Source organism: Aquarana catesbeiana, linkage group LG08 (genome assembly GCF_042186555.1).
Source record: "Aquarana catesbeiana isolate 2022-GZ linkage group LG08, ASM4218655v1, whole genome shotgun sequence".
NCBI classification, from domain to species: Eukaryota; Metazoa; Chordata; class Amphibia; order Anura; family Ranidae; genus Aquarana; species Aquarana catesbeiana.
The window spans coordinates 77,902,339-77,915,148 of NC_133331.1; positions in this window are offsets into that span (position 1 = coordinate 77,902,339).

Consider the following 12,810-nt stretch of genomic DNA (forward strand, 5'->3'; position numbering starts at 1 on the left):
CACAAGAGAAATATTTCTAGGTTCCCCCATTTACGGCTTACTCTTAAGATGAGCTGTAAAGGCATTTAAAGCTTCACTATTTAATTTTGGGTACCATGATTTGCCACCATTTTGCAGGTAATGCGCCCCCCTCCTGTATTCGTCTTGCTCTTTGTGAGAGGAGTTCACAGCTGAAGCAAGCTGCAGTAATGAATCGGCTGTCTCCTTCAGATCTGTTGTTGGATGGACCTCATCAGGAAGGGAGGGGAGTAGGTCAGACCTCATAACTAGGTTTAGGCTGGCCATACATTATATCATTTTCTTGTACAATTTTCCTTTAGATTTACCAAAACCATATAAAATGCGGGCAAACCTAAACTTTCCATTTGTAACTAATCGGGCAGACCCCTGCACTACATAGTTGACTGTAAATCTAAAGGAAATTGAACAAGAAAATTGTATAATGTATGGCCAGCTTTAGAAAGCACCCAATAACATTGGACAAAGTGCAAGTACTTTTGTCCCATAGGGGACAGCTGTAAAAAAAAAAATGACCGAACCTATTTAATTGGTTTGTGCTCAAGCCCCAATTTGAACAGTACTGCCAACAGCCATTTTTAAGTTTCCATTCCAGTATCATTTATTCTCAAACAACATGGGAATCCCAGATGTAATTGTTTTGCACTCGATTTGAACAGGACAACCAACAGCCATGTTGAAATCTATGATTTCAGGGGGAAAAAAAATCAAATTTATTTCTCAGATTGTATGGTGTGATGTAAGAAGCTGGAGTAGGCTGCAGTTTAGGAAGGACAGACCAGGAAGGTAATTAAAGGAAATTGCAATGCATTGTTTCGCAAATTTTTTTTTATACATATACAGTATCCCACAAGTGAGTAGTAAACCCCTCATTTTTGTTTTTTTTTATCTTTTCATGTGACAACACTAAAGAAATTACACTTTGCTACAATGTAAAGCAGTGAGTGTACAGCTTGTATAATGCCCTGTACACACGGTCGGATTTTCTGACAACAAATGTTCGATGGGAGCTCGCTGTCGGAGTGTGTAGGCTCAATCAGACATTTTCTGTCGGAATTTCTGACAAACAAAATTTGAGCTCTGGATCTCAAATTTTCAGACGGCACAATCCGTTCTAGTAAATTCCGATCGTGCGTACACAATTCCGATGCACAAAGTTCCACGCATGCTCTGAATCAATTATGAGACGGAAGCGTTTGTAATGGAGATGGCACGCTCGTCACGCAAATTTTTTATATTTTAATGCAGCGCATGCTCTTCTTTAGAATTCTAGAATAATTTAAGTTGTTTTGCTGCTCATATTCACACTGTTCTGACAACCTGATTTCTTTATTATTTCTTGTGATCTTATGAGTATTTATTTTATTTATTTATTTATTTTTATTAATAGCCATTTTATTATGAGTCATAACAAAATAAAGAGGAACGCAATGTTGGAGAAACTGGTGACAAAGGCGAAGCCTTTGTACCCCAGGGCACACATCAATTATTTTACAGTCAAAATTGGTGGCCTGAGGAGTACTTATAATGGTGAGCACAATCTGGTACAGGACTACAAGAGATCAGGAACAGCAGCAGATGACATATCTGTCCCTAGGCTGTGGTCTTACACAGCCTGAGTTTTTTTTTTTTTTTTTTTGTCAGACCAGACTGAACCCAGGCCATCACTCTCTTGTCTTCCTTACACACTTATTTCCAGGGTGTGGCAGGAGGAGGACCATGGTTGAACTCACAAACATTGGTTTGGTCCTCCTGCATTTTGCAGGCTGCCATGTAGGCATGGTCCTCTTGATTATTTGGGGGGGTGTTCTGAGGGCCGCAGTAGCCTTCCAAAATAGACCAAGTGCATCCTCTTCCAGGCACTTTTTTTTTTTTTGTGGAAGGCAGAGGGGAGGGACCTATGATTCGGGCAGGCTACTGGACCCGGCCACCTCCTGGCTGAGACTTTCCTGTGTATGAAAAAGGGACATAGTTTTAGTTTTTGGTTCATCAATCACACACAATTTTCAGCTCATGACTGTTGCAAATTGAATGTTAATAAATAGAAAAGACTATCATTCTTGTCCCAATCATTTGTGGCTACTACTGTCTATTGATATGTAAAACACTTTGTAAAATCAGAACTTACTGATCAATAATAATATCTAGTTAACATCGTTAATTATTTGACTAGAAATATGTTGAACAATGCTATACCTGGCTCAAGCTGGGCTCCTCCACTTCTTCCTGGCTGGAAGGCCCAGGTTGAACGTCGGAAGACTGGAGGGTGCTGGTAATGCCAGAAAATGCAGTCTGTCATAGTACCACAGCCTGGGTACATAAATGTCACCTGCTGCAGCTCCGGATCTCTGGGAATCCTGGACTTTCTTGCGCTCCCTATTATAAGTGCTCCTCAGGCCACCAATTACGGCCTTCAAATAGGGGATGTCTGCCGTGGGGATCACCGGCTTCACAAATTCCAGCAATTGATCCAGCGCTGCCTTCCTCTTGTTTTATTATTATAAAAGGGGTGGTTTACCTGTCACAGACAGGGAAGCTCCCTGTACATAGCAATGAATATGGGAATAAAGTCCTCATTGAATAGATCCATTTTTCTCTGCAAGATAAACCCTAATATCAGGCTAAACTCTCCTAATCTTGTCCCAATATAGGCCTCAATCTATAAGCAGTATAGGCCACTGATGCAAGTTAAAATTGTACCTTCGTTCTAACGATCGACGCTTCCAATACTCCTTCCTCCGCTCACAGATTGTACGTAAAATACATGCATGTTACGCTTTATATATACACTTCGCATGTGTGAAACTCCGCACGCCCCTGACCTTCTATCTAGTATATTCCCATCTTTATGTAGAGCAACAATTCTTTTTTTCAGATCCTCAGAGCTCTTTGCCATGAGGTGCCATGTTGAACTTCCAGTGACCTATATGAGGGAGTGAGAGCGATAACACCAAATTTAACACACCTGCTCCCCACCTCAGACCTTGTAACACTAACAAGTCACATGACACCGGGGAGGGAAAATGGCTCATTGGGCCCAATTTGGACATTTTCACTTAGATGTGTACTCAGTTTTGTTGCCAGCGGTTTAGACATTAATGGCTGTGTGTTGAGTTATTTTGAGGGGACAGCAAATTTACACTGTTATACAAGCTGTACACTCACTACTTTACACTGTAGCAAAGTGTCATTTCTTCAGTGTTGTCACATGAAAAGATATAATAAGTATTGAACACATCACCATTTTTCTAGGTAAATATATTTCTAAAGGTGCTATTGATATGATATTTTCAGCACATGTCGGCAACAACCCACGCAATCCATACAAAGAAACCTAAACAAATAAGTTCAGAAATGAAGTTATGTGTAATAAAATGGAATGACGCAGGATAAAAGCATTGAACATGCTAACTGAAATGTATTTAATACTTTGTACAATATCCTTTGTTAGTAATGACAGCTTCAAGACTCCTCCTGTATGGAGAAACTAGTGGCATGCGTTGCCCAGGTGTGATTTTGGCCCATTCTTCCACACAGTCTTCAAATCTTGAAGGTTCCGTGGCCCTCTATGAACTCTGATTATTTAGTTCTTTCCAAAGATTTTCTATTGGATTCAAGACAGGTGATGGGCTGGGCAATTCTAGCAGCTTTATTTTCTTTCTTCTAAACCAATTGAGAGTTTCCTTGGCTTTGTGTTTGAGATCATTGTCTTCCTAAAATATCCACCCGCGTTTCATCTTCATCATCCTGGTATATGGCAGCATATTTTTATAAAGAATGTCTTGGTACATTTTTCCTCTCATCCATCCTTCCTTCATATGAAGTTTGCCAGTACTGTATGCTGAAAAACAGCCCCACACCATGATGTTCCCACCTCCAAACTTCACAGTTGGTATGGTGTTTTTTGGGGTGTTGTGCCATTTGACCTCCTAACATGGTATGTATTATGGCATCCAAAGAGTTTAATTTTGATCTCATCTGACCAGACTATATTCTCCTAGTATTTCACAGGCTTGTCTAAATGTTGTGCAGCAAACTTTAAATGAGCTTCAACATGCTTTTTCTTCAGCAATGGAGTCTTGTGTGGTGAGCGTCCATACAAGCCATGGTGGTTGAGTGCATTACTTATTGTTTTCTTTGAAACAATTGTACCTGCTAATTCCGGGTCTTTCTGAAGCTTTCCATGGCTCGTGGACAACTCTTCTGATAATTCTTTTCACTCCTGTCAGAAATCTTGGGAGGAGAACCTGGTCATGGCCAGTTTATGGCGAAATTATGTTCTTTCCACTTCCGGATTATGGCCCCAATAGTGCTCACTGAAACATTCAGAAGTTTAGAAAATAATTGTAACTAATGCCATCAGTATGTTTTGCAACAATAAGGTTGTGAAGGTCTTAAAAGAGCTCTTTGCTTTTAACCATGATGAGATGTTTCTTGTGTGACACCTTGGTAATGAGACACCTTTTTATAGGCCATCAGTTGAGATTGAACCAGCTAATAATAATTTGCACTGACAAGGGGCAGGATTGCTTTCTAATTACTGATGGATTTCAACTGGTGTCTTGGCTTTCCATGCCTTTTTGCACCTCCCTTTTTTCATGTGTTCAATACATTTTCCCTGTGTCATGCCATTTTTATTACAATTATCATTTAATTTCTGAACTTATTTGTTTTCTTTGTATGTGTGGATTGCATGGGTTGTTACCGACATGTGGTGAGAATTTCATGTCAATAGCACCTTTAGAAATATATTTACATGTTCAATACATTTTACCCGCTGTATATATACACTATATTGTCAAATGTTTTGGGACGACTGCCTTTACATGCGCATGAACTTTAGTGGCATCCAAGTCTTAGTCCTTAGGGTTCAATATTGAGTTGGCCCACCCTTTGCAGCTTCCACTCTTCTGTGAAGGTTGTCCACAAGGTTTAGGAGTGTTTCTATGGGAATGTTTGATCATTCTTCCAGAAGCGCATTTGCGAGGTCAAGAACTGATGTTGGACGAGAAGACTTGGTTCACAGTCTCCGCTCTAATTCATCCAAAGGTGTTCTATCGGGTTGAGGTCAGAACTCTGTGTGGGCCAGTCAAGTTCCTCCACCCCAAAATCGCTCATCCTCGTCTTTATGGACCTTGCTTTGTGCACTGGTGCGCAGTCATGATGGAACAGGAAGGGGCCATCCCCACAAAGTTGGGAGCATGAAATCGTCCAAAATGTCTTGGTATGCTGACGCCTTAAGAGTTCCCTTCACTGGATCTAAGGCGCCAAGCCCAACCCCTGAAAAACCACCCCACACCATAATCCCCCCTCCACCAAATGATTCAGACCAATGCACAAAGCAAGGTCCATGAAGACATGGATGAGCGAGTTTGGGGTGGAGGAACTTGACTGGCCTGCAACCCGATAGAACACCTTTGGGATGAATTAGACTGCGGGCCAGGCCTTCTCATCCACATCAGTGCCTGACCTCACAAATGTGCTTCTGGAAGAATGGTCAAACATTCCCATAGACACACTCCTAAACCTTATGGACAGCCTTTCCAGAAGAGTTGAAGCTGTTATTAGCTGCAAAGGGTGAGCCAACTCAATATTGAGCCCTACGAATTAAGACTGGGATGCCGTTAAAGTTCATGTGCGTGTAAAGGCAGGTGTCCCAATACAATGTGTGTGTGTGTGTGTATATATATATATATATATATATATATATATATATATATATATATATATATATTTACTTATTTATTTATTTTTCAGTGATTAGCTCAAAGGGGATCACCTTCCCTGGGAAAAAGGAAGTCCAAAGGGCAGGTTTCTTAAAAATCTGACTTGTAGCCAGTTTTATTTAAAAAGGTTGCATTCAGATAATACAAACAAAAATAGAAAATAAATCCTTGCCATCCAGACACTGAACATTGCAGGTTCCTGACTCACAGGTGAAGGGCTTCTCCCAGTCACCCACAAAGCAAAGATAATGGAAACCTTTTTTCTGACAAAGCAAACTTCACATAAGCAGCTCTCTGAGTTTTGGCTTCCTGAGTCCCAGGCCAAGAGCAATTCTTTGCTCCAGTCCTGCTTAATTTATACCACCTGTTGGTGGACACAAGTGGGACGCAAAATCTGGTCCGGAGCTAACCCTGCCATGATGGCTGGTAGAACCTGGACTGGATTCCACCTTACTTCACTGCAAATGAACGCATGCAAGGTGAAACATAACGTCCATCAATCACCTCACCTTTCATAATGTCACATATTCTCTCACCTCCCCCCCTGCTAAAGCCCCTGCGGCTGAGCAACTGTTCCAACCAGACAATGAATATGGGAAATGGCATTTGCATTATTCTGAAGTTTCCCAAGCTCTATGCTCCACTGTAAACTTAAATACTTGAGGGGCATGATCAGTGACTAGTTTGAATGGTCTCCCCAACAGGTAATTCTTCAGGGCATGTAAGGCATATTTGATAGCTAAATATTCCTTCCCAACAATGGGACTTCCTGTTTGTGCGTTGCGACAGTGATTCCGATCGCCTGGAACGCAGAGGTCAGGGGGCGGATCCATAGGCCGATGCTTTTGGTTCCGGCTCACGGGGAGGACGCCGGAACCAGGAAGTTAAAAAGCCAGGTCGCTTTCTCCAGCACTCTGCTACGCACTCTGTAAGATGGAGGAGAGATTTGCAGCATTGGCGGAAGCAGGCGCCTCACGCACCGGCAAGGCCCAGGTAAGAGGGGTACAGTGGTACTCCTATATCCCCTAATGGGATATATGTTTGTTGCTTCTATCCTTCCCTGGTGGGGAGCCTGTGGCTGCAGGGCCAGAGGTGACTCCGCTCGGGCCCTGCAGTCTGGACAAGGGGTCTGTCGGCTGGTCCGGTGCACTATTTTGGGTTTCCCAAAATAGTTGTGCCAGGTGGGGGGTTGTCTCACTCGTGTGTGTATATATATATATATATATATATATATATATATATATATATATATATATATATATATATTTTATATATTAAAGTGTATATATTTATGTATATCTCCTTGTAGGTAGGTGATGCAAAGGGTGTGTTTGTATGGTTTATTATAGGTCAAGACATCAGCGAAAGCTAAACCTCCCCCTCAAGCTCAGAGGAAGTGCCCTTCGTGCAAAAATCCCCTCAGAGATTCTTGGCCAAAGCCTATGTGCAGAACCTACATAGAAGATCTTGTAGAGTAAGAAATGTTGCATCAATGTAAAGAAAAGTTTTCCTCTGTAAGAGAACTTATGCCGCGTACACACGACCATTTTTTTCGTCGGAATAAACTCTGAAGGTTTTTCCGACGGAGTTACGCTGAAACTGTCCTGCCTACACATGATCACACCAAAGTCTGACCGACTAGAACGCGGTGATGTATAACAAGTATGACGGGACTAGAAAAAGGAAGTTCCATAGCGAATAGCCAATAGCTGCCGTCTCGTACTTGCTTCAGAGCATGCGTCGTTTTTGGTCCATCAGAACAGCATACAGACGAGCGGTTTTCCCGATAGGAACTGATTCCATCAGCAAGATTTAAAACATGTTCTATTTCTATTTCCGTCAGAATTTTCGAAAAAAAAAGTCAGATGAGGCCCACACAAGATCGGAATGTCCGATGAAAAGATTCCTTTGGACTTTTCGTGCCGGAAAGTCTGACCGTGTGTATGTGGCATTACAGTCACCTTGGGGTTAATTTACTAAAGACAAATCCACTCTGCACTCCAAGTGCACTGAAATTGCACTTGGAAGTGCAGTCGCTGTAGATCTGAGTGGAAGATCTGAAATCAGGGGAATCTCTGCTGATTTTATCATGTGCAAGCTAAAATCCTGTTTTTTTATTTTCCTTGCATATCCCCCTCAGATCTACAGTGACTGCACTTCCAAGTGTACTTGTAGTGCAAAGTGGATTTGCCTTTATGCACTGCTAGCCTCTTCTGATTGGCCCTCCACTGTGCCCAATGGGGACAGAAGCAAATCGGCAACAAGCTGAGCAGCTAAATAAGATGAGAGCCGCGCTCTGCTGACAGGAGAAGGGGGGGGGTGAGCGGGGGAGATACGCTGACATCCCGCAGCTCGCCTTCCCCTTGTCACAGCGCGGCTGCTTGTGTTCACTGGTGGACGGCACCACCACCCCATAGCAACCTCTTCCTTGGCTTCTCCGTCCCTCCTCCTCTTCTGGCGCCCTGGTTGCCAGGTGCCTGTCGGCTGCGGGGCACATGCGCAAATGGGGACTTTCTGTTTAGCGGCAGCCCTGGGTTGCCATGGATGGGCTTGGTAGGTGGAGAATGCCTCCACTCCTCCCACCACCAGCGGTCGGCCCTGCATGTCCCTGCATGCAGCACAGAACATCAGCGGCTGGCCCTGCATGTCACAGCCAGACATGCGGCCCGGAAGCCCCCGGCCCACTGGGCAAACGCCTGGTCTGCCCTATGGTCAGTCCGGGCCTGCACACCATTCAGTCCTGGGGCGTCCACCTCTAAAGCAGCGGAGGTTAATGACTCAGAGGAAGAGGGTGCAAGTACGCTTCTTTCCCTCAAGGATTCGGATGAGGAAGAAGAGGAAGATGATAGCAATGCATCCAGATACAAGTTATCATTGGAGGAGGTAGATGAACTCCATAAAGCAATCTACACGACTCTCGAGATCCAAGAGGAGAAAGTACAACTGTCTGTGCATGACAAGATGTACCAAGGCTTGGATGAATCCAAAACAGGGTGTTTCCAGTTCACAGGGTTCTTTCCTACACAATCAAAAAAGTGTGGAAAGACCTGGAGAGGGGTCCTTTTTTTTCTAAAACCCTCAAAAGAAGGTTCCCTTTTGAAGAAAAGGAGGCCGAGGTGTGGAACAAGAAACCCAGAGTAAACGCAGCTTTTCCACAAGTATCTTGTCGCACGGATTTGCCATTCGAGGATATGGGTTTATTAAAATATGCAATGGACAAGAGGGCAGATTCCCTTCTGAAAAAAGCATGGAATTCCACCTCATCAGCCTCAAACCCGCTATGGCTTCCACAGTAGTGGCCAGGAACCTAGAATGTTGGTTAGAAAAGCTTAAGGGGCATGCGGCTGGTGCGTCAAGAAAAGACTTACAAGAATCCGTTCCACTCATGTTGAAAGCGGTGAAGTATATAGCTGACCCATCTGCAGAGTCAGTAAAATTGTCAGCCATGTCTTCAGCACTGGCAAGGGAAGGGGTGGGGTACTCTTCAGACCCCCCAATCAGCCCGCCAAGAGTAAGTGACAATCTCATCCCAGTGTGGGGAAGGTATTCTTCTTTCCTCTAACAATGGGAAAGGACAACCTCAAATCCCTTCATAAACAGCATCATCACTCAGGGTTACAGCTTGGAATTCTCAGAAACCCCTCCAAGCAGATAGTTTGTCACCAATCTTCCAAAAGACAAGGAGAAAGCTTCCTGATACAGTAGGAAGTCACAGTAGGAATGACAATTGCACAGTCATGCAACACTGTACCCAAACTAAATTTTTATAATTTTCTTCCCGCAAATAGAGCTTTCTTTTGGTGGTATTTGATCACCGCTGGGGTTTTTATTTTTGCTAAACAAACTAAAAAAGACCAAAATTTTTGAAAAAAAGAAATGTTTTTCTTAGTTTTCTGTCATAAAATGTTGTTTTCTCCTTCACTGACTGGCATTGATGAGTTGGTACTGATAAGATGGTACTGATATGTAGAATTGATCGGCACTGATATGCAGCACTGATGGCCACCAATAGGCGGCACTAATATGCAGCACTGATGGCACTTATAGGTGGCACTGATGGGCAATGATAGGTGGCACTGACCGATGGCACTGATAGGCGACACTGATTGGCACTGACAGATGGCACTGTTGGACACTAATAGATGGCACTGATGGGCAGCACTGACTGATTGGCACTGTGGTGGGCTCTGATTGGCTTTTTGATTGGCACTGAGATCCTTTTTGAGGGGGCACTGAATGGCAGCTGTTGGGCACTGATTGGCAGCTGACTGGCACATCTGATGGGAGCTGTGCTGATAATCAATGTGCTGATTATCAGCACAGACCCCACCTCTGACAGGGAGAGTTCCCGATCGTCTCTCTCTGTCAGCACGAACCGAGGAATGCCATTTACCAGCACTGTGATTGGTCACAGCTGATCACGTGGTAAGAAGCCTCTATCAGAGTGAGCCTCTGTCAGAATGACATGCCGCACTAGCGATCGCTGCTCTGCATGCCCCCGCAGGTGCGCGCCGGCATGTTATTCTGCTGGACGTCAGATGACGCCCAGTCAGGATAACAGAACCACCGCCTGGGCTTCAATCTGCTATAGGCCGTGTGGGAAGTGGTTAAGTATCTGTCATGGCTGTTTGGTGGTTTCTGTGCTTTGTTTTCCAGCATGTCAGAGGCCACGCAATAACTGAGGTCATGGTGGAAGAAGAGGGAATTTAAAGGCTGCAAGTGTTTCCTGGGAAAATGGGCGGAGCTACGCTCTCTCCAGGGCTGTCCTCAAAGGCTCTTAGAAATAACGTCACCGGTAAGTCTACTGTAACCAGGGCCGATCCTAGGGTCACAGACGCCTGGGTGCAAAAATATTTCTGGTGCCCCCACATGGGTGTGGTCATCTTACTAACTCCTCCCCTTTACAAATGTTTCTATGGCTACGACTCAAACACAGAGATGTTCCCCTAAGAAGTCTTTATTACCCTGTGATCCTCCCATGATCTTTTAACAATAAAGAAAATACAGGAAGAGAGTACACTAATGGGACCTGGAGGGGAGTCTCTCTGATGAACACAGAGAGGGCTTCTGTTAGAAAGAGCCCCCATACTGCAGACATGATACAAGAGATGGTCAGAGACTGCAGACATAGTACAGGAGATGATCAGAGTCTGGGGACATAGTACAGGAGATGGTTAGAGACTGCGACTCACTAGTACAGCAGTGCGAGGAGGAGAGGGAGGGGGGTCTAAGAGCTACCTCCCAACTACCAACTACCTACCTCCCAACTTTTAATGTTGAGAATGAGGGACATTCTGGGGAGAGAGTGACCTGCGGCACGCGCAGCTTACATCAGAGTCTCTCTTTACATCAGGGTTCCCATCAGAGTCCCCCCACAGCAGGTGTCCCCCCACAGCAGGTGTCCCCCATCAGAGCCCCCCCACAGCAGGTGTCCCTCCATCAGAGCCCCCCCCACAGCAGGTGTCCCTCCATCAGAGCCCCCCCCACAGCAGGTGTCCCTCCATCAGAGCCCCCCCCACAGCAGGTGTCCCTCCATCAGAGCCCCCCCCACAGCAGGTGTCCCTCCATCAAAGCCCCCCCCACAGCAGGTGTACCTCCATCAGAGCCCCCCCCACAGCAGGTGTACCTCCATCAGAGCCCCCCCACAGCAGGTGTCCCTCCATCAGAGCCCCCCCACAGCAGGTGTCCCTCCTTTAGAGCCCCCCCACAGCAGATGTCCCCGTCAGAGCCCCCCCACAGCAGGTGTCCCCAAACAGAAGGTGTCCCTCCATCAGAGCCCCCCTACAGCAGATGTCCCCAAACAGCAGGTGTCCCTCCATCAGAGTCCCCCCACAGCAGGTGTCCCCCTTCAGAGCCCCCCCACAACAGGTGTCCCTCCATCAGAGCCCCCCCACAACAGGTGTCCCCCATCAGAGCCCCCCCACAGCAGGTGTCCCTCCAGCAGAGCCCCCCCACAACAGGTGTCCCTCCATCAGAGCCCCCCCACAACAGGTGTCCCTCCATCAGAGCCCCCCCACAACAGGTGTCCCTCCATCAGAGCCCCCCCACAGCAGGTGTCCCCCTTCAGAGCCCCCCCACAACAGGTGTCCCTCCATCAGAGCCCCCCCACAGCAGGTGTCCCCCATCAGAGCCCCCCCACACAGTAGGTGTCCCCCATTAGAGCCCCCCCACAGCAGGTGTCCCTCCATCAGAGTCCCCGCACAGCAGGTGTCCCCCATCAGAGCCCCCCCACAGCAGGTGTCCCTCCATCAGAGTCCCCCCACAGCAGGTGTCCCCCATCAGAGCCCCCCACAGCAGGTGTCCCCCATCAGAGCCCTCCCCCACAGCAGGTGTCCTCCATCAGAGCCCCCACAGCAGGTGTCCCCCATCAGAGCCCCCCCACACAGCAGGTGTCCCCCATCAGAGTCCCCGCACAGCAGGTGTCCCCCATCAGAGCCCGCCCCACAGCAGGTGTCCCTCCATCAGAGTCCCCGCACAGCAGGTGTCCCCCATCAGAGGCCCCCCCACAGCAGGTGTCCCCCATCAGAGCCCCCCCACAGCAGGTATCCCTCCATCAGAGTCCCCGCACAGCAGGTGTCCCCCATCAGAGTCCCCCCCACAGCAGGTGTCCCCCATCAGAGCCCCCCCCACAGCAGGTGTCCCCCATCAGAGCCCCCCCCCCACAGCAGGTGTCCCCCATCAGAGCCCCCCCCACAGCAGGTGTCCCCCATCAGAGCCCCCCACACAGCAGGTGTCCCCCATCAGAGCCCCCCCCACAGCAGGTGTCCACCATCAGAGCCCCCCCCCACAGCAGGTGTCCCTCCATCAGAGGCCCCCCCACAGCAGGTGTCCCCCATCACAGTCCCCGCAAAGCAGGTGTCCCCCATCAGAGTCCCCGACTCACCGCACAGCAGGTGTCCCCATTCAGTACCTGTCTAATAGATCCCTGCTCGGGCGCGCTGGGAGCAGAAGCACATTGCGGGGGGCGGGGCATATGTGGTTACTAGGAGGGGGGCACTCGGAGAGCATTTCTGGGAGTGCACTCGATGATTGGCAGCAGCTCCGGCCAACCCAGAAGCCTCTCATC